Genomic DNA, 22,326 nt, shown 5'->3' on the forward strand with positions numbered 1-22,326 from the left:
AATCCAAAAAATGTGATAATTAATGTGAAAAAAATAAATAAAATAAAATCATCTTTGAGATCTGGAAAATGTAGTCAAGATTCTTACCCTTGCTGTTTTCCTGCGAGAGAATGTTAATTAGGTCAACCTGCTGATTGTTGTTATGTGTATGTGTAGTGTAGTTTGTGTGTGTGTGTGTGTGTGTGTGTGTGTGTGTGTGTGTGGGTGTGTGCGGTGCGTGCTGTGTCGCATGTGTGTGAAAGCCTGAAGTCTCAGGGCAAAGCAGCAACTGGCGCTTAGCTCAGAAATGAATCCAGGTGGTTATCTGCACAGCTCTTGGCTGTCTTAGTGGTACTCCTCCTAGTAAAGGAGAATTCCCCCCAAAATCATGTTATTTACTCCCCATCAAGCCGTTCCAATCCTGTGTGACTTAATTTTTTTCTATAGAACACAGAAGGTGAATTTTAGAAATATCATATTTTTCAATTTTAAATTAAAAAGTAATGGATTTCATGTAACATTTTTTGTTGACTTAGATAGTAGTATATTGACTATAAAGTAATTGACTAGTCAATTTTGAAGTAAATAATGACTTCGTAAATTTTGGTCTGCTTGTTAAACAAAAGATAAAAGTATATATTTTCCGTTCAAAATGAATATTGTAATGTTTTTGGTTGTTAGTTTGTTTGTTGTGTTTTGTTTGTTTTGCATTTATTTTGATCAAAAATACAACGTAAAAACAGCAATACTGTGAAATATTACTTCAGTTTTAAAAATAATTGTTCTATTTGAATATATTGTGCAATGTAATTAATTGTAATGGAAACAGCTATTACTTACAGTCTTCAGTGTCCACACAATCCTTCAGAAATCAATCTAATATAAGTGGTTTTTGCTGCTCAAAGCAACATGTTTTATTATTAGCAATGTTTAAAAGCAGTTCTGCTTAATATTTTTGTGGAAATCGGGATCTTTTTTTTCAGGTTACTTTGATGAATATATGTTCAAATAACAGCATTTATTTACAATACATACATTATATTATATTTTTATATTATATATTAGGGTTAGTAAATGAGAATTTTAATTTTACTAATGAGGGACTATCCCCTTTAAGACCCTCACCACTCTAATGAGGGGTCCCAGAGGGCCGCCCTACTTGTGAACCGTGTTTAAACTGTCTAGGCCAACTAATCCTTAATCTATAAAAACATGGTACCTGAACTTTGACCTCACTAGTACCAAAAGCCCCAAGGATTGAGGGAAGGATCTGGAGAGAGATGGTGGCGCGAGAGGCTTGGTTTTTATTACTGTACTCCTGTCCCTTAGCAACTGTGGGAAAAAGAAAGTCTCAACCCTTCAGGGGACATGGACAACGTCAACGACAGAGATGGTGATGGTCCTCCATGGGGTTGAAGAGGAGCTGAAAAGAGAGTATGTAGGTATATGCGCTCTCGGCTTTATCTCTTTCTCTTACTTACTTTCTCACTTTTTTACTGTCTCCCGCTCTCTTTTTTCCTCTTTTTCTCTCTGTCACAAAGTCCCACCCTCCTACCGCCCATTCCAGACCTTTGCTAGGGTCCCAATACCACGCGCAGCTGTCGAGTGATTGATTTTATGTCATCATCTGAAAGCTGTCACAGAACTCCCTTCTTTCATTCATATCGAAAAAAACAAAAAAAAAAAAAAAGATCTTGTATGCAGCAGAGGTAGCCCATTATCTTGACAACGCTCACAGGGTTGTGGTAAACTGGGTGAATGTATGCTATGCCATTGGCATGTATTTTGTGCTGTAGCTAAAAAACCCTCTAAATAAGTGAATATTTCAGATAAACTGTGTGTGGCTATTTATCTGTTTTCTTCTTCTTGCCTTTCAACAATGACGAGACCTTTCATCAAGTGAATATTAATTCCTGTTTCACTCTGGAACTCTGAATTTCATTAAGGGCCCGCCTCTTAATCCGCGTTCTGAGGAGGCTGAGTGCGTATTGACAGAGCTTAAGATCCGGTAGGTTTACACCTCGCTCATGATTAAAAAGCTGTCCATCAGCTGGTGTTTATTCAGCGAATGTAAATTCACCCCCAATTACCATTCAGTTCCATGCGGCTTTTAAATCCCTCGCAAAAAAAGAAAAAAAACTCTTCAGAGCCCAGACAATTCAAGATGGTCACAATAACTTAATCCTGAGATAATTAAGACAAGTCTGGTGAGGACAGTTTTGCTCAACACTTCAAAAGAGACACGGTTTATGTTTGTTAAAAGTTTTTTGTTTTACCCCATTGATTTGCATTTTTTTCCCCCGCTTTCCACATCCTTATTATCTCCAAAACCCCCCCTGCCACACCACCATTATGACTCACTGTGATTTAGAATCCTCCCTTAATTCCGTGGGGGGGTATCTTTGTGGATCCTTCTTTAAACTATTATATATTTAACGCTGGCCTGGTATCGTTCTTCATCTAGATTTACTGTCGTTCTACACTACTTACCAAAAGGTTGGTAAAATGTTTAAATGTTACTACATTTTTTGATCAAAAATACAGGAAAAACGGTGAATAATATTACAAAAAATAAATATGTTTTCTGTTTGAATATATTTTAAAATCTAATTTATTCCTGTGATTGCTAAGCTGAATTTTCAGCACTACTATTACTTCAATTTTTAGTGTCACGTGATCATTCGCAAATCAGTTCACCTCTTGCTGATTTAGTGCTCAACAACATTTTGTGTTCGTCTGTGAAACAAAAAGTGTTAATTTCTCTCTCTCAAAAAAAAAATTAAATAAACTAAAACTGAGGTGTGTATTCATCTCTGTAGTAATCTCTCATGGCATCAAGGCATACTGTATGCGTCACCTTTAAGGGGGAACCCGGTTGTCATCTTCATAACTGCATTTACTACGTTGAACACCGCGCATGACTTCCCACATTAATTTTCCCTCGGGAAGCCATAGAGAGGGAAAAACTAGATGGGACTCTTCATGCCTGCATTCTGTGTGCATTTTTCAGCAACGTTTTTTCATGCCCAGACAGAGTAACAACAGCCAGACGGAGTGGTCATGCGAGTAAAACAGAGTCTGATTTGTATTGGGAGGGAAAGAGACACAAGCGGAATGAGAAGTAATTGTGTGGTGAATTTCGAGGCCTGTGGGTTCTCTGTTCTCAGTGGACTGAAGAGAGGGCAATGGGCAACAATTAGGGGGGACGATCATCGTTTTAGTGTGATCATCTCTTTTGGAAAGAGTAGTGGTGAGACGAATGGGTTGGGGAGTTACTGTAATGGAATTAAGAAGAAAGAAAGAATGAGGGTGGCAGACAGGAGTGGAAAATACGGTAGAGGTAACAGTGTAGTTGGAATGATTAATGCCTGCACCATATTTATGTCATCTGCACATTTGCCCGGATCCACAACAGCACAGCTAGGGTCAAATAGGTTTCTCTCATCTACACAAATTCATTAGTCATTCTCTGTTGGCCTATTGTAGCAGCATAGCACAATTGAACCAAATTAAAATCATCATCCATATGCCTTTGTGTTTTATGGTTTAAAATACAAAAGGGATTCCGTATGTGACTTCAGGATAGAGAATAATAAGAATAATAATAAGAAAATAGACAATAGTAATATGACAATAATATAATGTATACCAATAAATTAATATTGTTAAAAAGTAGACTGTTGGCAAGAGTAATTTCTATAGGCAGCAGAGTGTGGGGCAACATACTGTGTATAACTTACTTTCTTTGTCAAAAGCACTTGTTAGTTTGTAATTTTTGTTTCAATGTAATTTTATGGCGTTTTGTTCACACTGCAGCTCAATCACAATGTTTGTCAAAATAACTTACAATTTGTTTTTTGTTTTTCAAATATCATACAGCACTAATCCTTGCTTTAATGCACTCTCTCTATCTTTTTGTCTGCAGGGAAGTGACACACAGCCTGGGACCTACCTGATTGAAGCCTGGTCCTTGAGCATATTGTAATCCAGGCAGATCGACGTCGCCCGGAACTCACTACCCCGCCTCTCTTCCCCCTTGTCTGTCTGGCCTTGTAAATAGTCATCACTGGCTGTGGAATATCTTGTGCTAAACTCAAAAAAGAAGTGGCCGAAGAAGGAAGAAGAGGAAGGTGGTTATTAAAGGGAGGGGAGAGTAACGAACGCTGAACATGCCCGTTCTGCGGACTGTAATTTACCGGAATCATTATGCCTATTCAAACTGAATCCAAACACCTGCCTACTCAGATTTTTGAGCTAAGTTGATTTTATTATTAAAAAATTAAAATCATGTTACACAAAAATTGTAAGACTGGATTATCATGTCTGATACTTAAATTAAGTAAAAACTACTTAGCAGTTAAAACATGTTGTTTTTTTTTTCTCTCCTTATTTTGCCTTGGTGCCAAGTGTGCCAGGACTGCCACAGTGCAACTCAAAATGAAAGTGACGTTGATGTGTGGCCAAGTATGGTATCCCATACTCAGAATTTGTGCTCTGCATTTAACCCATCCAAGTGCACACACTTGAGCAGTGAGTAGTGAACCAAACACACACACTGAACACACAACACCCGAGCAGTGGGCAGCCATTTTTGCTGTGGCGCCCTGGGAGCAGTTGGGGGTTCGATGCCTTGCTCAAGGGTCTCGGCTTATTCGTGTTATTGAGGGTGGAAGAGAGCGCTGGTCATTCACTCTCTCCACCTCAATCCTGCCGGTCCCGGACTCAAAACCCATGACCTTTGGGTTCAAGTCCACTCTCTTAAACATTAGTCCGATGACTGCCCCTAAAATACAGAGGTTTAATGGTGCCTCGGTACCTTAAAATCTCATCTGACATGAAACAGACAATTGCTTAGGAGTGGGAATGAAGATACACCAGTTTTCAGTATAATTTAATACTATATATATACACGAAGGAAAAAAAGGGAAGATGCCACCAGGATCACAAACAGCTCACCGCACTATGCCAGGCGACTGAATGGGGGGGTCGGAGAGGGCCTCGTAATACCCGTCTTCACAGTCACATATCCCTGAGCCCCGCTCTGTCATTTTAACTGTGCGCGGCAACGGGAACACTGAAGATCCTGACATGAAGACTTTGTAGAATCCCCGACCACAGGCGCTGTATGGTGATGGCAAAAAGAGATAGAGATCAAAGCATGTGTTCATATCTAGTGTTTGGATCAGACTGCCCGCTTAAGCCCCTCTCATAAAACCGAAATAGAACAAAAAAATTAAAATATAAATCAATTTATAAGCGTTGATTTAAACCGGCGATAATTGTAACCCCTCGAAGTCAATCTGGCCTTGGGGAGAGTTAGCGTGTCTTCTCCAACATCGTGATAACACTTTTTGCCTTCTCTATTGGCAGCTCACCATGTTCTCGTCACATTCAACGATTATGATGTGATATCACAAACCTGTTAAATCTATTTGTTGTAGTCCAAATGAAGTCGTTCGCTTAGTAGTTTGGAACACTGGTGTTCTTGTTAAATAAACTATCATCCTTTTGAATTGGACATGATGAGTTTTGTAACTTTGCAGATCTTTTTATACTTAAACAGCAACATTACCAGACTAACTACAGGTTAAAAAAGTGAAAAATGCATAATACCCCACCCCTTTAAGACAAAAAGTTCCATTACATAAATACAACTAAATAATAATGCATAATTAAGACACTATAAAAGGATCCATCTCTGAGCACTATCATTTTCTGCTGGACCATTTAAAAACACTTGAGTTCACTCATGATGTGGCATCAATTAGGGGTCTAATATTCATGATCACCCCACAAAGACTAGCTTGCATGCCGTCACACAAACCTCGAGAAATGTCCTAGAGGCAAGGTTCCTGTGGAAAATAGGAAACTTAAATGATTATTTCAGTATTTCTCCTTTTATGAGGGGAAAAAAAAGGACCTCCCACAGGGCAAGACAGGGATCAAGGACCAAGCAGAAAAGTAGGGCCCCAGATCGCTATTAGGCCTATGCACAAGAATCACCCGCACACGTTCCAAGGACAACGAGTCATTTACTTCCCACACTGCATTTCCAATGCCCATATGGGCGCATGAAGAATTGCCATTAAGCGCCATCAGCTGGTATGAACGATTTGCAGGATAAGGAGACAACAGTAAATACCTACAAAAGGAGGTGTCCCCTTGATGCAGTTTTGGCATGACTTTATAAAGTCATCCTACAACCCACTTTGGTGTTAATTTACCTTCCAAACCAAAAAAAAACACTGCAGAGAACAAGTGGTGGGGGTGATTCCACGGGCTGAGGTAATTTCCTGGTTCACAATCAGTAAGCAAAGAGAAATAGAGCTATTTTCCCGTTGGCCTTTTGGGCGGGACGGCTGAGAGCCCACTAATCCACACTGCGCAGCTCGTTTGCTTTAAAACCCCCTTCAGCCTAAAGAGAGAGGAAGGGGGCCCCACATGATTTTTCTTAAACCCCAAACCACGCGCCCGGCAATCCCCTGGAATAAATTATTACTTTGTTTTGCACAGCTATGCATTGTAATGATTAGTACCAGGGGACCACAACACTCTCGATTCCAATTCGCAAACCCAGTGTTTCGAGCTGAGTACTTGCAGGATTGCTTTAAAGGCCTGCAAAAAAATGGGGAGGGAAAAAAAATACTGCAGCTTTCCGGTGACAAGACTAAAAATGGAGGGTCTAGCGCGTGAGGTTCAATGAATGAACCAATGAATTCCTCATTTTCACACCCCCACCTAGTTGAGATGGGGGTGGCTGAGTCATACCATAATCCCAGTTACAAGCTTCATGAAAGCACCTGTCAATGGGTGTATTTAGCTCAGAAGAATGGAATAGTGTGGCCGGTGCAACGTAAAGGACAAGAGCATTCTGATGCTGAGAAGTGGAGGGAAGGGGTGTGATTCTATATCTAGGATCTTTCTCCACCAGTAAGGACGTGTAATTGAAAGCAGCTAGTCTAGTTCTTGTTTGTAAGGAGGTGGTGCATGGCAAAGTGTCCATGGAAATACTGGTTTACATGTATAACGTGGGTATTTTTCCATTTGGATTCATTTAATTAAGTGTCCTTGAACTTATTTTTCCTTGTGTACATGAGTCATTACAAAAACATACCAACGGGGTTGTATAGTCAAAACATGTTAAGTTTTCCTTTCTCATTTACTCTGAACAAGAAGATTTCACCCATTGAAGGAGAGGAAGACGTATAGTGAAAGTAACAGAGAAGAACAGGAAAATAATGTTGAATACAGGAGGGAAAGGAAGGGAAAGAAAAGTAAAATAATCTGTAAAAGGGGAAGGCAAGAGGAAAAGGAAAAAAAAAAAAGACAGTTACAGAAACGGAAATGCCAGCAAAATGAACAAGAAAAGTAACAGGAAAAGGACATGTAAGGAAGATAAACAAGAGAAAGAACAAAAAGTAGGTAAAAATGACAAAACAGAAGAGAAGATGGACAGGGAAGGAATTAAAAGAAAAAGATAAAAAAAAGAGAAAACAGGACAGTATTTAAGGGAAGGGAAGAAAAAAGAAAAGGAAAGGGAAAGGAATGGGAAAGGTAGAAAGAAACCATTTTCCTGGTAGGTTGGTGTGTCTGTTTAGTTTTAGTTTTTCAGCTCTGAGCCAGTCTGTATGGGGAAAAGATCCCCGCCGAGCTAGAAAGCTCAACACCTGGCTGCATACACTCAATGGCTCTCTCGTGAACACACTAAGATTAGTGCCATCGCAAATCACCAAAACAGGAGGACTCTCAACTGCCGGACTCAACTCTGGCTTTTTACATACTCGGAACGGTTACTATTTTCATCCGGGCTGAACAGGGATTTGTTTAGCAGGGGTCTAAGAAGTCACAAGTAGAATACCTGAGTTGGTTTAAACAGAAAACCAACCAGAAAATTAGGCCTCAAATCACATATAGCGCTGACATTGTGGGGCTGCCATGAGCACAGTGTCCTAAACCGCCACCTCTCTGGATTTACTCTGAGTGACATTCTACAACCACAGCCATTTCTGGGGCCCAAATGCCTGTCCTCAAACACGAACACTGCAGGATACTGTCATTGAACTAGTCAAAGAAACCCACGAAACTACCATTGTGCTAAAGCAGGAACACCGCCACTGCAGCAAGAGAAATGAATAGCTTTGTTCTGTTCCCTCCTTCCTGACAGCTTTATTTCTATGGGAGAAAAAGATGAGGCTTGCCCCAATTATGCCGTCTTCTACAATTCTGCAGAATTGACTGCGAGCCAAAAATGTAATCAGGAGGAAATTAGCGCTCCACGACCCCGTGTGCCAGCGGCTTCCCCCTTGAGAGCATTGTAAACCGAGCTATGAAACTGACACTGGAGACGATAGCCGCCACTGCAACTGCCCATTTTCGGTTCTGGAACTGCACACCATTGTCCTGCCAACATAAACGCTTGGCTGGATAAAAATGTTTTTCGGAGCCAGAAAGGAAAAACACTATCGCTTTAGGCGGGTTAAAAAAGTTGTTTGAAGGACTTGTAAAGCACAGGGCGTATTTCGAGCTGTCACTAGAATGAATGCTTGCTAATGGAATGTGCCTGTTACCACTGGAGCACGCAGGAGCAGGGCAACAGTAACCTATGTACTATTACTGCACAAATAAAATCGTCGGCCCCTTTCGAAACACAGGGTGAGTCTCAACAGAACAAATGAGAAAGAGCTTACAACAGCCTGACAGTCGTCCCAGAGTCCTTTAGCAGGTGGCGTTGCCAGCATCTTGTAATTTACCATTTCCGTGTCAAGCCCTCTGCCTTCAGCTAAGGGGAAAAACAACAGTCTATCACGGTCCTTAACTGGCCATGCTAACTGCAGAACAGACTTTGCCACTATAGATTGCAATCTCTTAGGACAAGCCAGGCACACAAAACAGCATGTTCTAGACATTTGTAACGAGACTGCGAAGTGGGGGGGGGGGGGTTGTTTTTAGATACGGATTGCCTCAAAAGCAGCTTTAATGCGAATTTTGGCCTTTGCAGCAACGCATCTCTTCGGCCTTTTTAAAGACTTAGTCAAGAGCTGTAATAGCAAGCCCAGAGGTAAAAGTCAAGACAATGTCCAGTCGAACTGCACAGAACTCGGGGGAGGCGGCCCTGCCATTTACGAGCCACATTAGCGTTCTGAAATACAAACAGTTCTCCCCCTCTAGGGAGGTGAGGCGGAATGTCCTAATCACAGGCTTTCATCAAAGCAAGTGCTGGTTGTTTCTCGTGGTCTTGTGCTGTCAGTTGTTTTCTCTTGATGGCTTTCTTTCGATGGATTCCTAAAAACCCTCTGTACTGCCCTTTTTAGACCTCAGTCTATTATTTTCTGATCTCCGGCTATGTTCAGAATGAAACAGTAAGTTGTGCTACTTACAAGATACTGCATAGTACACACTTTGATGACTAGTGTTTCTTACACACACTTAATGTACACTTTAACACATAGTGCACTTTGGTAAAAGTCAAGTAGGTTTTTCTGCATTTTCGGTTTACTTTATGTAACATGTAGTTTTAGTGCAGTTTAGTGTCGCAGTCTAGCAAGTAATAATAAAGTGTATTAGATCTAACATATATTATATTAATTCCATAATAAGTAGGGAATTTTTTAATCGTATGTGCAATAGTAAATCTGTATTATTTACCTTTAAATGGTTCAAAGTGATTATGGCCACCTTATTGTTCACATTACTCTCATCTGTATCACATGATGACACGATCCTGCTAACATATAGGAACTACAACACTATAAATATACCTAAACAGCAAAAAACCAAAAGCTAATTTTGAGTGGAAAAGGTCTAAACGTTTGAAATTTACAATAAATAATGAGTTAAAACGTAGAAATACATCTAATTAAATTCCCATCACAATGGGTTACAAGAAGGTCAAGTCAAGCTCATATGCATTGGTGGGATACAGTATTTCATTGCAGCGTGCTCTGTTAGGATACTGCCCAGTTAAGGCCATGTAGTAGGTTATCTGTATATTTCATGGATAGAACATTTTTCATACTGTGACACAGGCCACAAATAAACATGTCTGCATTATATTAAGCGAGGAGCATGCTAGTAAGGTGATCACACTATCAATGGACAGGATTTCGAAATACAGCTTACCATATAACATCTATGTGAGTCATATAAAACTATATTTACCTTACATTATACAACACTTTGCTCTGATGTCATGCTGTTAAAACAAGTAAATAAACGAGAGTAGCAAGATATTTTAACCGCTTGAATAGTGCACTTTTTGGCTCTGAAAAAGAAGTAGTTATCAATAGATCACTATTATTTCCCTCCACCCCCTGATGAAACGCACTCTGAGAGAAACTAAAGACCTTTCAAACTCTCAGCCCCTTGTGTGGCAAGCATTTAATCTTTTCCCCCTAAGAGGGCTAGAAATCTACCCAACTGCAAGGAAACACGGCTGAGAGTTACAAAGGAAAGGGGGAAGAATCAAAAGGCAGCAAGAAAGCAAAAACCAAGGATGGGGTCTGGTGTTTGGCGGCATGTCCTGCAGCCTTTGCATGTCTCCTTACTCAACTGCTAGACTGATGACTGGGAACTGTAACAGTTACAGAAAAAAAAAGATGAAAGTTGGATTAGAGGGTTGTGAAAATGTCAGATTAAAATGTTTAAAAGATGGATCTTGTCGGGAACGGTAGCTCAACTCATTCGCACAGTCCCCCACGCATTAATCCCAGAGCGAACAGGTTGGATTAGGGGGTGTGTTCGCTTCTTAATGCAGACAAGAAATCTTCATTCATTGGCAGCTACCCTGTGTGGAGGAGAGGATAAGTAGCTCTGTACCATGCAGAAACAAAAGAGAAGATTAGCATTTTGCATTTTCACTGTGCTGAAGGGACACACCAGATGTCCTCTGAAGCCCTGAGAGAGGAACAAGAAAGACTTGTGCAGAAAGGAAAACAGATCAGAAGCCTGTCAGAGTGCACTCTCCTAAATTTATAGTTAAAAATGATTAGCATCAGAATCGTGTGCAAAAAACAGCTGATCGCTATAAGTTTTGAAAAATTCACTTCATGGTGCCAGACACCTCAGTTGTAAAAATAGACTTAATGATTTCTAGAAAAAATAGGTAGCCCTATGAAATACAAACACTGACCCATAAAAAACGTAAGATGTGACAAAAAATTTGAAAGGGTTTAAAGGGGGGGGGGGTAAAAACAAACACTGAGGAAAAAGTTTTTTCTGGCCACAAAACCCTTCAGGAAAAAGCAGCTGCGTTAAAATCATTTGCATGCCGCTAAAGCTAAATTTGACAATTTGACAACATATTTACTTGTCTCGTTTTGTGCACAAACCAATGGCACAACAATGGCTTATCTTTTTACATGTATATTTTTAAACAGAATAGAGTAGGAACATTATATCTCTGCAATTACTTGCTGAAATGCATTATGCTTTGACAGTCCCATTTGTGTTGGCTGGAGGTGGACCATTGTCGCCTGCCAATAAGAGCGAGATTTCAACTTGCCTCTCATCATTTTTCATAGTGAGGCGAATGCAAACAATGTGATGTTCGAACATACCCCTGTCGGAATGGGACTAAAATTATGGCAAAATACATGTAAGAAAGGAATCCTGTAACTGGTTATTGCTGTTAAAACAGACTCAAAAAAGGGAGAGATCCATGTCAGTTTAAATACAAACAGCTCACTCATCCTATGCATCTGCCCAGATGGCTTTCCTGCATATGATAGTTCTGTGATAGCGGAAAAAGAAGGAAAACATGAAATTGTCACTTTTAACGTGAAAAGAAGTGCTTGAGAACAAAGCAGCCTTTTAGGAATATAAAGGCTTTTGGGCTTTCACCAGAATTTAATGCCTCTAGTGTGAAAAATGCTTCCTTCCAAGTCGCTAAATGCTGGCTTGCTGTTTGACAGATGTTGCAAAATGAAAATGTAAGCACATCCTGAGGCAACCTGCACATCTCTTCTACGTCATTTCATCCTGATTTAGTGCATTGATTAAGCAAATGGAAAACAAAGAGGATTTTAGCATTAAAGAATATGGAACACACATCTTAGCAGAACTTTAGAATGCTGAAATTGGATTAGATTCATTCAGATTGACGAAATATGAGTGCTCATGATATCTAGGCATGTAGCTTCCAGCAGGTATGTTGACCTTTTCGATGACTCTGCAGCTTTGACAGCGGTGACAAAAAGTGAATGGCTAAATGGGGAATCGGCAGAGGAGTCCTCATTGCGAAGCCAAACACAGCTGGTGGCCTGTCAGAACCTGCATGGATGCACACCATTTGAACACACGCACTTTTGTCACCCAAAGCCGCCCGCGCTCTATCTAATGCCGCTTACTCAATCCCTGCCTACAGACTAAATGATGCGGCATAAATCGTAATGCAGCATCGCAGCTGGTGATCCATGAAAAGTGGCGTCGGCGCGTTTCATCGCTGTCATCTCATCAGACAAATGGTCGTTTTCATGTGGTATTGATTGCTATCAAGCTGCGTAGCTGTCACACAAGAAGTAGAAAAACAGCATTACTTTCCCTAATTTTATTGATTCTTCTTTGGCACAATGTGTTCCACTTAGAGTTACGCGTCGGTAATAGCGGCTAAAGGACCGTAGCTCTGTGTGTGTGACATTTCTCCTCCTTAAAATCATTTGTGCGAGCAGGAGAATTTAGTCTATTTCTCATTCAACAAACAGCATCTCGACACCCAGCAGAGGGACCACGAAGAATATTGAACAGCTTTGAATAGGGAATTTGGAGAAAAGCTTCAATAACCATGCTATTTTTTTAAACATTGATCTCAGAGGATTCGATTGTAAAAGTACACCTGTAACTTCAAAAAGCAACGTCAAATTAGTGATGCCTTTTATGCAAATACAGTTTATTTTAAAATTTCTCATTAATTTAATCCTTTTCCATGAGTGCTTCTATTAATCAAATTGCAGTTATACCGGTAATAAATAATTATATAAGTACAAATAAAAATAATCATTTCAGTTAATTTTAAAACTTAAATCATTTAAATTTATATATAGATATATATAACATATATATATATACTCTATATATATATATATATATATATACATAATTTAAGCATTTTTTTAAATATTTACTTTGGTATTATATAAATAATATATAATATAAACATTTCTTCAGTGTACTGTGTACAAGGGTTTTACATTATTAAATTCAGTTCACGACCAGCAACCTTAAAATTCACCAGCGGCTTGCTCTCAGTGTCACAAAACATCAGAGTGGCAAATAACCTGGCATGGGTCGTTGTGTTTTAAGATTAGTACACAAACTAAGCTTTTTGTCGCTTTTTGCATGGGTAGCATGCAGTTTTCCAGCGGTTGAAAGTATGTTAGCTTATGTCTAGTATGTTTTAATGCAAACTTCAGTAGTTCACCCAGTAAAGAAGCTGGGCAAGACGCATTCACAAAGGAGGAATATTATGCTTCTTTCATTTTCTTTTGCACTCAGCAGGGGGAAATGCAGCATTAGATCACAACCCACCTAGGTTTTTACAGCGAGAACCAAAAGCTGTTGAGGCGATGTGAAATATGCCGAGAAGTGAATAGCCAGGAATCTTTGTCATTTTGCTATAATGTTGTGATTTCCGTGGTGTCACCGGGGTCGCTCACGGGCTGGGAATGGGGTCAGTGAATATTAACCTCATTTACACACGTTTTTTGCAAACAGAGCAGCTGGCCCTGTGCAGGCCTGCGGTGCTCTTGCTTAATGGCGGCGAGCAGCCGAACTGACAGGTCACTTTGCCGGGGCTGGAGGGATGGATAGGCCGAGCAGTTGACGCTTGCTTGCCCTGAGGAGCCCGTTCTATCGGCCTGGCACTTCACCCTCTGAACAAAGACTCCCTACCAGCAACCACTCTTTCCTTGCAGTTCCAGCAGCACTAACATGATTCCGACACCTCATCACTCCTTGCATGCACACGCTTTACGCACGAAAATCAGGTTTTTGATAAACTGAGTCTTTTTCCATTTAACCACCCAAACAAGCGCTCTTTTAGGCCGTGCATACACCCTATGGTAGGCTTCACACCCCTCTTGGCTACGTCTTCTCTAAACGCTGGCTATTTTCACACTTCTCTTTTCGTTTCGTGGCGTCTGCTCATCAGTACTAATCGGATGCAGTGGACAGAAGTGGACCCTGTGTTAAAAGCACCAAAGCGGAGTCCTAAGCGTAACGTCTATTTGTTGTGTGTATTATTGTTCAGGGAAACTTTGTGCCCGGCGACCGGGTTGAAAGTGATATGTGACCAGTTTGAAGGCCTTAACACTCAGTGTGCATCAGAGGAGGGTCGTTTGTCAGAGTGATTCTCCTCTGGAAGCGCAGCGGAGCAGGAACTCCAACGGCTCACTCTCTCCCTAAGAGCAAACTCAATAACTTAGTAACATAACTGGCACACTACTTTTTCTCCTTTACAGAGCGAGGCAGAGAGGGAGAAGGAGGGAAGGGAAGGAGATCTTGTTCTAGTATGAAAGAAATGTCCTTTTTTACTGTGCTATATTCCACAGCCAGGACTCACGAAAATGACAAGGGAGCCACTGGCTCCAATAATGGTTGAGGTATCTTTGTTGCAAATTACAAATTGCTCATATAGATGTTGTTCAGGAATTGCGGTTGTCAATGCCATGGTTAATCACAATTATCTGCTGTGGTCTGGATCCATGAGACACCAATTTATGCTTTACAATTGTTAGACTATCAGTTAGTGTACAACAGTTGCAAAAAAACGTGTATTCAACTCACTTGATTCACAATCAACCTTGTATTCTCTATGCCTAGACAATAACCAATATTTCGTTTGTAACATAATAACATTTTAACAAAAAAATAAAATAAAAATTAAATGTATCTTTCTTAAGGATTATTCATTTGTTTAAGTTAAACTAAGAATTATCAGATAAAATCAAAAAAGACTCGGATGAACTTGGAATTGATTAAAAAAAAAAAGAAAGAACCAGTTCAAAAGAGTATTTTGCCTCACCAGAATAGGAAATTACAGAACCAAGTGTTTTTTTTTCAATGCTTTTTTTGTTTGCAAATGGTGTGGATTGCCATCTCAGTGACTACATTTTAATTTATTTAAATTATTTATTTTGTTTGTTTGTTTATTATATATTATTATTTAATATAATTACTTTTTAGAAGATCTACAGAGACATCTAGTGAATAGTGCTTTAATTATGAATGACAGTTTGTTACCCATTTTGCATTTTACTTAAGAAACTTTTTTGATTCCCATGAAACACACAAAATGTGATTGCCGAACATGAAGCTATACACACAATCCAAAACATAAATACTCTGGACTGCCGCCACAATTACAGCTCCACTCGTGTTCAAAGCCACGTTCTATCTGACAAAACCGCGGGGGAAAATCAAGCAACGCTCTTCTCCAAGACCCTGGCCAGGCGAGAAGGCCATTATCCATCAGCAGATGATTCTAATCAACCCTGGACAGCTTTCAGACCCATTGGCCTTCCCCGAGGAACTTGCCTCAGTTTGAATAATTCAGGCCCACTTACAGTTCTCTAACGGATGACCATTTGTAGCCTTTAACTTTCACACCTTATCAATCACATGTGTGTCAGGCTTTATACAATCTGCCCGCCCCCAGCTCCTGATAATCATTTGAAATGCAAAGCACGATCTTGCTCTTGCGTCCCTCCACCCCAGCTACTTCTGCACAGTTGTCTACACAACTAGTGCCCTCCTTCTGTGTTCTGGCAATCCATCAGGGCTTTGACTAACTTCTGTCCAACTATTTGACATCTGGGAGATGGATGGTGTCAGCGCCTGCCATTGCCAGTACCTCCTCCTGTTCGCCCGTTAGCCAACACTAGCTTGTTTTTCCCTTTAGATTAACTAAACAAAGACTTGCCTTGTAACTATACGCAAACTGTAAGAGAGGTCAACTATCCGTTAATATTTGGCAAATTTCTTTAGACGAGATACGGTTGTAATGTGACGTGATGTGACTGAGCAACATACATTCCACTGATTGTTCGCAAAAGCTTTACGAAAAAAAACAAAGACTAGATCACATGTCTGTCTACAAGGACTCCTTTTCCTGCTGCTTCCAAAGGAATTAGTGTCTCCATTTTCTCCGAGTAACCACTGTTGAACAGAGCTTCGCAAATGAAATAGACGCTTTTTTGCTTGAGCTCTATGCAATAAACTCTGGCATGCTGCTGAACACTTCAAATTGCTTTGTTTTTTTCCAACACTCATAATACTAATTCTTTTTACTGTGTTGAGCGGATCTCTGGAAAAGCATGAAGGAATGAAGACACAAGTGCCACAAAATGAGTTGAAAAGAGCAAGGGATGGAGAAAAAAAGTTAGGGGATGACCAAAATTTTGTCATTCCAAACCTGCATGACTTTCTTTTTTTCTGTGGAACACAAAAGTTGATATTTTGAAGGTATTTTTCAAAATAGCTTATTTTGTGCTCTACAGATGAAAGAAAATAATTGATGACAAAATTTTCATTTTAGGGTGAACTAACCCTTTAAAAAGTTGACTGTTCACAAAAGACAGATTTAGAGGTTTTTAAAAAGGTTGACATTTTAAAAGTTGGTGGCATCCCAAACATACGGCACTTATGGCTCAAGACTCGTCACAACAGTCAAAACCATCTGCTTAACTTGTGTTCATGTAAACAAAACACTTAAAATACTGTGCCAATGGATGCAAAAGTGTGTTGTGCGAATGCCCACTTAAAGGAAGAGGAAGGAAAAAGGAGGTAGAAATGCTTAACTTGTGTTCACATAAAGAAACAATTAAAATACTGTGCCATGGATTTTATGAAAAGACACACAATCCTCCATCAGGCTTCTGATATTTTAGTTGGTGACATTTTAGACTTTATCCCGTATGCATGAGTGTCTATTTGTGTGCATATCCCTATATAAATAGTGCAGATTTTATAACAGAACACGATAAGGTGGTGTAAAAACAGGAGCTTTTGAAGGCATCAGGGTCACAGTACCTTGGCCGAGCTCCTGAGGGAAGAAAGAGAAAGAAAAGATAAAGATAAAGAAAAAGACAGAGAGAGAGCTGCAACATGAGCTGTATACTCTTGGAAAGATCAGTCCTCCATATTAAAAAGATCCCTGTCACTCACAGGCCTTCAGCCCCAGATACCGTGCACTGCATTGCTGTTTCTCTGACAGAAGGGGAAAACACACCAGTATTTTTCAGTCTGGTTGGTGCCCAGGGGGAAACTCTGAACAGGCAATTTAATATCGGGAGGATCGCTAAGAGGAAGTGCTGATGCTGCAGTCTCATGCTCATTTTATTTAGATTAACTACGCGGTAATATCACAGCCACTTATGCCAGGAGCGACACACAACTCATAAAGTGACAATGGACGGGGTCAGGAATCTAAATGGGTGACAGGGTTTGTTTGTTGCCGGCTTGCCGAGAAACAGGCAACATTGTTTTTGTGGAATGTAAGATGGCTACGTGAACAGCGATTAATTCTCTGGAAAAGCATTCGAGACTTTCTGAGAGTTCGGCGTTGCTTCAAACCGCATGCAAATTTCACTTTTATTTATTTATTTTTTACTTTGAGTGAGTAAAAATTCTTGAATGTTTTAAAAAAGGGTGGAATTGTAAAAAAAAAAAAAAAGACATAAAACGCATCCTTTTATTATGCTTTATGTGTGCCAAATAGCCCATATTACACCAAATCACCATCAGCTTTCTCCTTTGCTCCCTTTCTGGCTTTTGAAATGGCTTTTAGCTTTGCAACAACCTCTCAGCGTGAAGCAGCCTTGCCCATTTTAGCATTTGATAACATAATAGTGTTCTGAAGCACCCTTTACATGATAACTTAATAAAGCAGAGGTGTATGTGTACCACATAAAAAGCTATCCAAACCTTCCAGAGATATCTGATAAATCATTACTGCTCTGCACACTTGATAATCTATAGAGGTGGAGGTGACCCAGATCGGCAGAAAAAAGGATGGACAGCCACTTAAACCACACAAAACCAAGAGCTCATATCCCTCAGATCCTAATCATGTGTCATATGACTGCCAAAAAACAACGCTTAGCACCATTAGTGACAGTGATGGCACCTAGAGTGTTTAAGTGTTAATTGCAGAGTATATCAGAGGCAACTGTAATTCCGTTTCCGGTTTAGACACTTCCTAAATAACCCCGGGCCTTGGCTGTTTGTTTCTTCTTTTTGTTGGGGTCATTTGAAAGGTCCGGAAGAAACTGGGCGACGGGCTGAACCTCCTCCGGACACAGTATCGTTTGCGAGCGAATGGTTTGGCTCCGTGCCAAATGGAAAGAGAACAAAAGAGAAGAAGAAAGAGAGCAGGCTGTTTTTGAGAACTAGGCTGGAGTGCTAGTTATCATTTAATTCCAGTGTCAACGTGCATAAAGCTATAAATTAAGAGCCCGCAAATCAAATGACTAACAGGGATTCCAATTATTGTGCCAAGGATTTTTGCTCCCGCATTTAATCCATCATTATTATCTCCGCCCAACAAGCATGTTTTTTTTTTTTTTTTTTACTCTGCTTTTTATTTTATGAATCGTTCGTCATCTGCTTTGTATTTTTCAGCATGGTTTGTTTTGTTATTGCATTGCTTTGCTGTAATTCGGATGAATTACCTTGCTTTGGGATAATTCTATGCTTAGGCACTCAGTCAAACAATTGGAACAAGAATTGTCTTGGTAAATGGACACATAAGCGAGTCTTACACATAATAATAACTTATTAATTAATTGCTTCAATGTCCTTTCTTCTGTCTCACATAAGGTTAATCAGCAGTGCTCTAATACATGCCTACAGATGTGTGCAAATGAAAATAAAGTACTCACGTTCACATGCATCTCCCTTCTGGTGAAATCCAGCTTTTGCATATACATTTCCCAATGGGTACAAGCCACTCTCCTTCTGCGCTGCAGTGCATTTTGGGAGAGTTGTCGGCCTCCTCCTCTGCGTCATTGACGCATGTGCCCTCCACTTCCACCAGCGATGAAAACTCAGATCCTGTCACTGTATCTGGGAATGTGGCCAGGTTCTCAATAATCGACCAACACTTCTTGTAATACACTTTGACGGAGACCAAAGCGATGCAGGCACCTACATCCTGAAAGGCCAGGTAGAAGCCTCGGCGGGAGAGGGGCCCGATTATACGCACCTCCGTGTTAAGCTTCATCTTTCTTTCCCCCAGGTCACCCTGAGTGAAACTCTCGTCCGCAGCTATAGTGTCAATTTTCACATACTGACTCTCCCTTATATTCCTGCCCACCTCCACATCGGTTTCCTGGTAGTACAAGTTTGAACGTCCTCCTTGCAAGAGCCTACCCACCCCTGGAAGGCTGTTACAATCCCTCAAGGTAAACTTCAGCTCCACAAAAATCCTCTGGGCATCGCCCTTCTCAATCCAGTTAGTCCGTAGCCAATTGTTCTGATTTGGCTCCATAACCTGGCAGACCTGGTATGTGCGAATGGGTGTGTAGTTTTCATCTAAGCCGCTGATCTCTTCCCACTGAGAAAAAAGCAAAATGCAGTTAATCATCATTATATCATGTGCTTTACTAAAATGCTCAGAACTAACCGCAGGAGAGAATCTTACAGCATGTTAAAACTGGCCTCTGTGTGAACAAATGCACAAACGCTCCTCGATTAACAAGATCTACATGAATTCATCTGCAGCCAGGTGCTTAATTTATTTACATATTTTGCATAAAACTGAGAATTTGAAATTCTTGTTGAGACTATTAACCTAAAACATTCAATTTTTTTGTGATCTACAATTATATGCGCAGTTCTAATAATTGTTATCTGTCAATCAGTGCAAACACTTATATAGTAAGTACATTAAAAAATAAACAAATAAAAAATTCCTTGTGACTTACAGGAACAATGTACAGTGCCAATCAAAATGTTTTCAAATTGCACTATAAAATATTTTGTAAAATATATATAAAAAAAAGTGTGACATCAAAATTAACTGTTTTTAATTCAGTCAAAAACATTATTTAATATGTACAAGACTTGACTACTGTGGGCTACACCGGCAAAAGTAATTTTCTGGGCTTCTTTCAAACTACTTGGGACGCTTAAATTCCATGTATGCCGGACATTTATAGGTTGTGTGTCTTTTACTATTTGTTTTAACTCATTAAAAAGTTTGTAATTTATACAAACACACAAAAAAAAAAATTTCTGGGCTTCTTTCAAACAACTCGGGATGCTTAAATTCCATGTATGCTGGACACTTATTGGTTGTGTGTCTTTTATTATTTGTTTTAACCAATTAAAAAGTTTGTAATTTATACAAACACACAATACTACTTTCTTTGACTACACTGACGAAGTTTAAATATGCAAGTTTAAAATAAAAGTGAGCAGAACTGACAGAAATTATGACAAGTTAAATTAATAAAAACCAAATGTGTTGTTACAAAGATGAAAACATGTTTAAAGTCTAAATAAGATTGGATGCACTCAAATCACATGACTAACAACATAAAATCTGCATTCTAAACTTTTTAATTGTTGTTGCTTTTTTTAGTTATGACTTTTAAAAGTTATTTTGTGCACTAATAAATTGTTAAAATGCCTAAGACTTATAAAAAAAAGAACAAAACATAATTAAGAAAACAGCAAGTTAATACATAAAGTTCACTTTGTTGGCCTTAGTTGAACGACTCTAAAACAAACGCGTCTGTATTTTACACGCCTTCCTTAAAACTTTTATTTAAAAAACTAGTTTAGGATCGACAAACAACTTTTATAAGGAACGAAACCACCTTTGTATAAAGTAAAACCAAAATACCCATTATTTAGCTTTTCAGAAACAAGCCTCACAATTGGAAAAAGAACAACACATACCACCACATCATTTTAGGTTGCACACAAAATGCTACGAGCAGTAAGCGCATTACAGAAGAGGTGAAAATCATAAATGTTTGCTGTAAAGTAAAAAAAAATGTAAAGTTTCCAGCTTACCCCGCTTGGAGGAGACGATATCCATTCCAGCTCTGTCTGCTGCGCCTTTGAATCCAGCAGGATCACTGCCGACGACACATAAAGCGCACACTTACAATAATGCATCTTTAATTGTGATTAATGTCTGGCACACATCTCGCTCATATTCCAGAAGCATTTTACATCGCGAGCGAGCGCAGATACAAACCAAATGCGAGAGACCGCGCGAGTTTGACCCATTTTCAGCAGACAGCGGTGGAGATTTATGGCAATAAGCACCTCGCGCATCTGAAACCTGTGCGACACCTGTTCATGAGTCAATATAACCGACGGGCACGCTTTCGCTTGAGGTGTAACTAGATCGAGAAATCGGTAAAGTTCCTTCGTTTGAACCGCTGAATATTTCGCGGATACGCACGCGAGCGCACAGAACGACTTCTTCGCGTGCAAAATTAATCGCTGTTTTGTTATTTAAATTACATTTCGTTGAAGCGTTATCTGGTTTTTGTGCGGTCATATGACTAAATGGAGCTGGTTAAATAATAAAATAAATAATTTGATGAAATATTGTAATTAAAAACTCTCAAAAGGACATTAGCTAAGATCAGAATCTTAATTAAAATAATAATAATAATAATTAAAATCAATTTGATTTAAACCTCTAAGTGAACTACAACAAACAGTCATAAGATCAACTGGACCTATAGTATTTATACCACATACAGATTTGATCCTTTAATTTCATATTTCAGCAAGGAGGCACGATACTTCGGCTCAGGCTATATGTAGCTAATATATTTGATGTTGATGTGTGATATACATACTTGCAGTGCAGACATGTATGGTAGAAACGCACTGCTCTTTATACTAAATCTGTACTCGACTTGGTAAGCTAATACAGAAGCACTTCTATTGCTTAATGATTGCATTAGATTTTCATCCCGGACAGCTCATTTACTACTACTAACTGATGGTGATCCCATGAGTAGGCTATTTTAAAATAATAAACGTGATACATGTTGCAGTCAAGTTGCAGAATTGACTTAACGGTTGGTTAACAAGGCACATCAAGCGATCTTTTCAAGTTTGGTGTTGCTGTTGTCTCTTTGCAGTAAAAAGGAATGCACGTAGGCTAATGTTTTAAGATAAAACGAGAACGTAATAACGAGGAGATGGGGGGCTAAAAGAGTTAAGCTTAACCGGATAAACTGTGTCTATTATGTTTAGTGTGCAGTTATAAATCACTCGTCTTCGTGTGTGATTAGCGAAAGTCTGTGCGTCAAGGAAATACACACTCATGATATCAAACACAGTCAGGCGTGTTTCGTTGTCTTATGTGATAATAATAAAAAATAA

The 22,326-nt window shown here is 39.5% G+C and overlaps 1 pseudogene; it reads right to left on the bottom strand.

Moving 5' to 3' along the window:
- The window catches only part of LOC109084937, a 70,910-nt pseudogene that overhangs the window by 48,275 nt on the left and 309 nt on the right, over nucleotides 1–22,326 (bottom strand).

This window comes from Cyprinus carpio, chromosome A20 (genome assembly GCF_018340385.1).
Source record: "Cyprinus carpio isolate SPL01 chromosome A20, ASM1834038v1, whole genome shotgun sequence".
Lineage (NCBI taxonomy): Eukaryota > Metazoa > Chordata > Actinopteri > Cypriniformes > Cyprinidae > Cyprinus > Cyprinus carpio.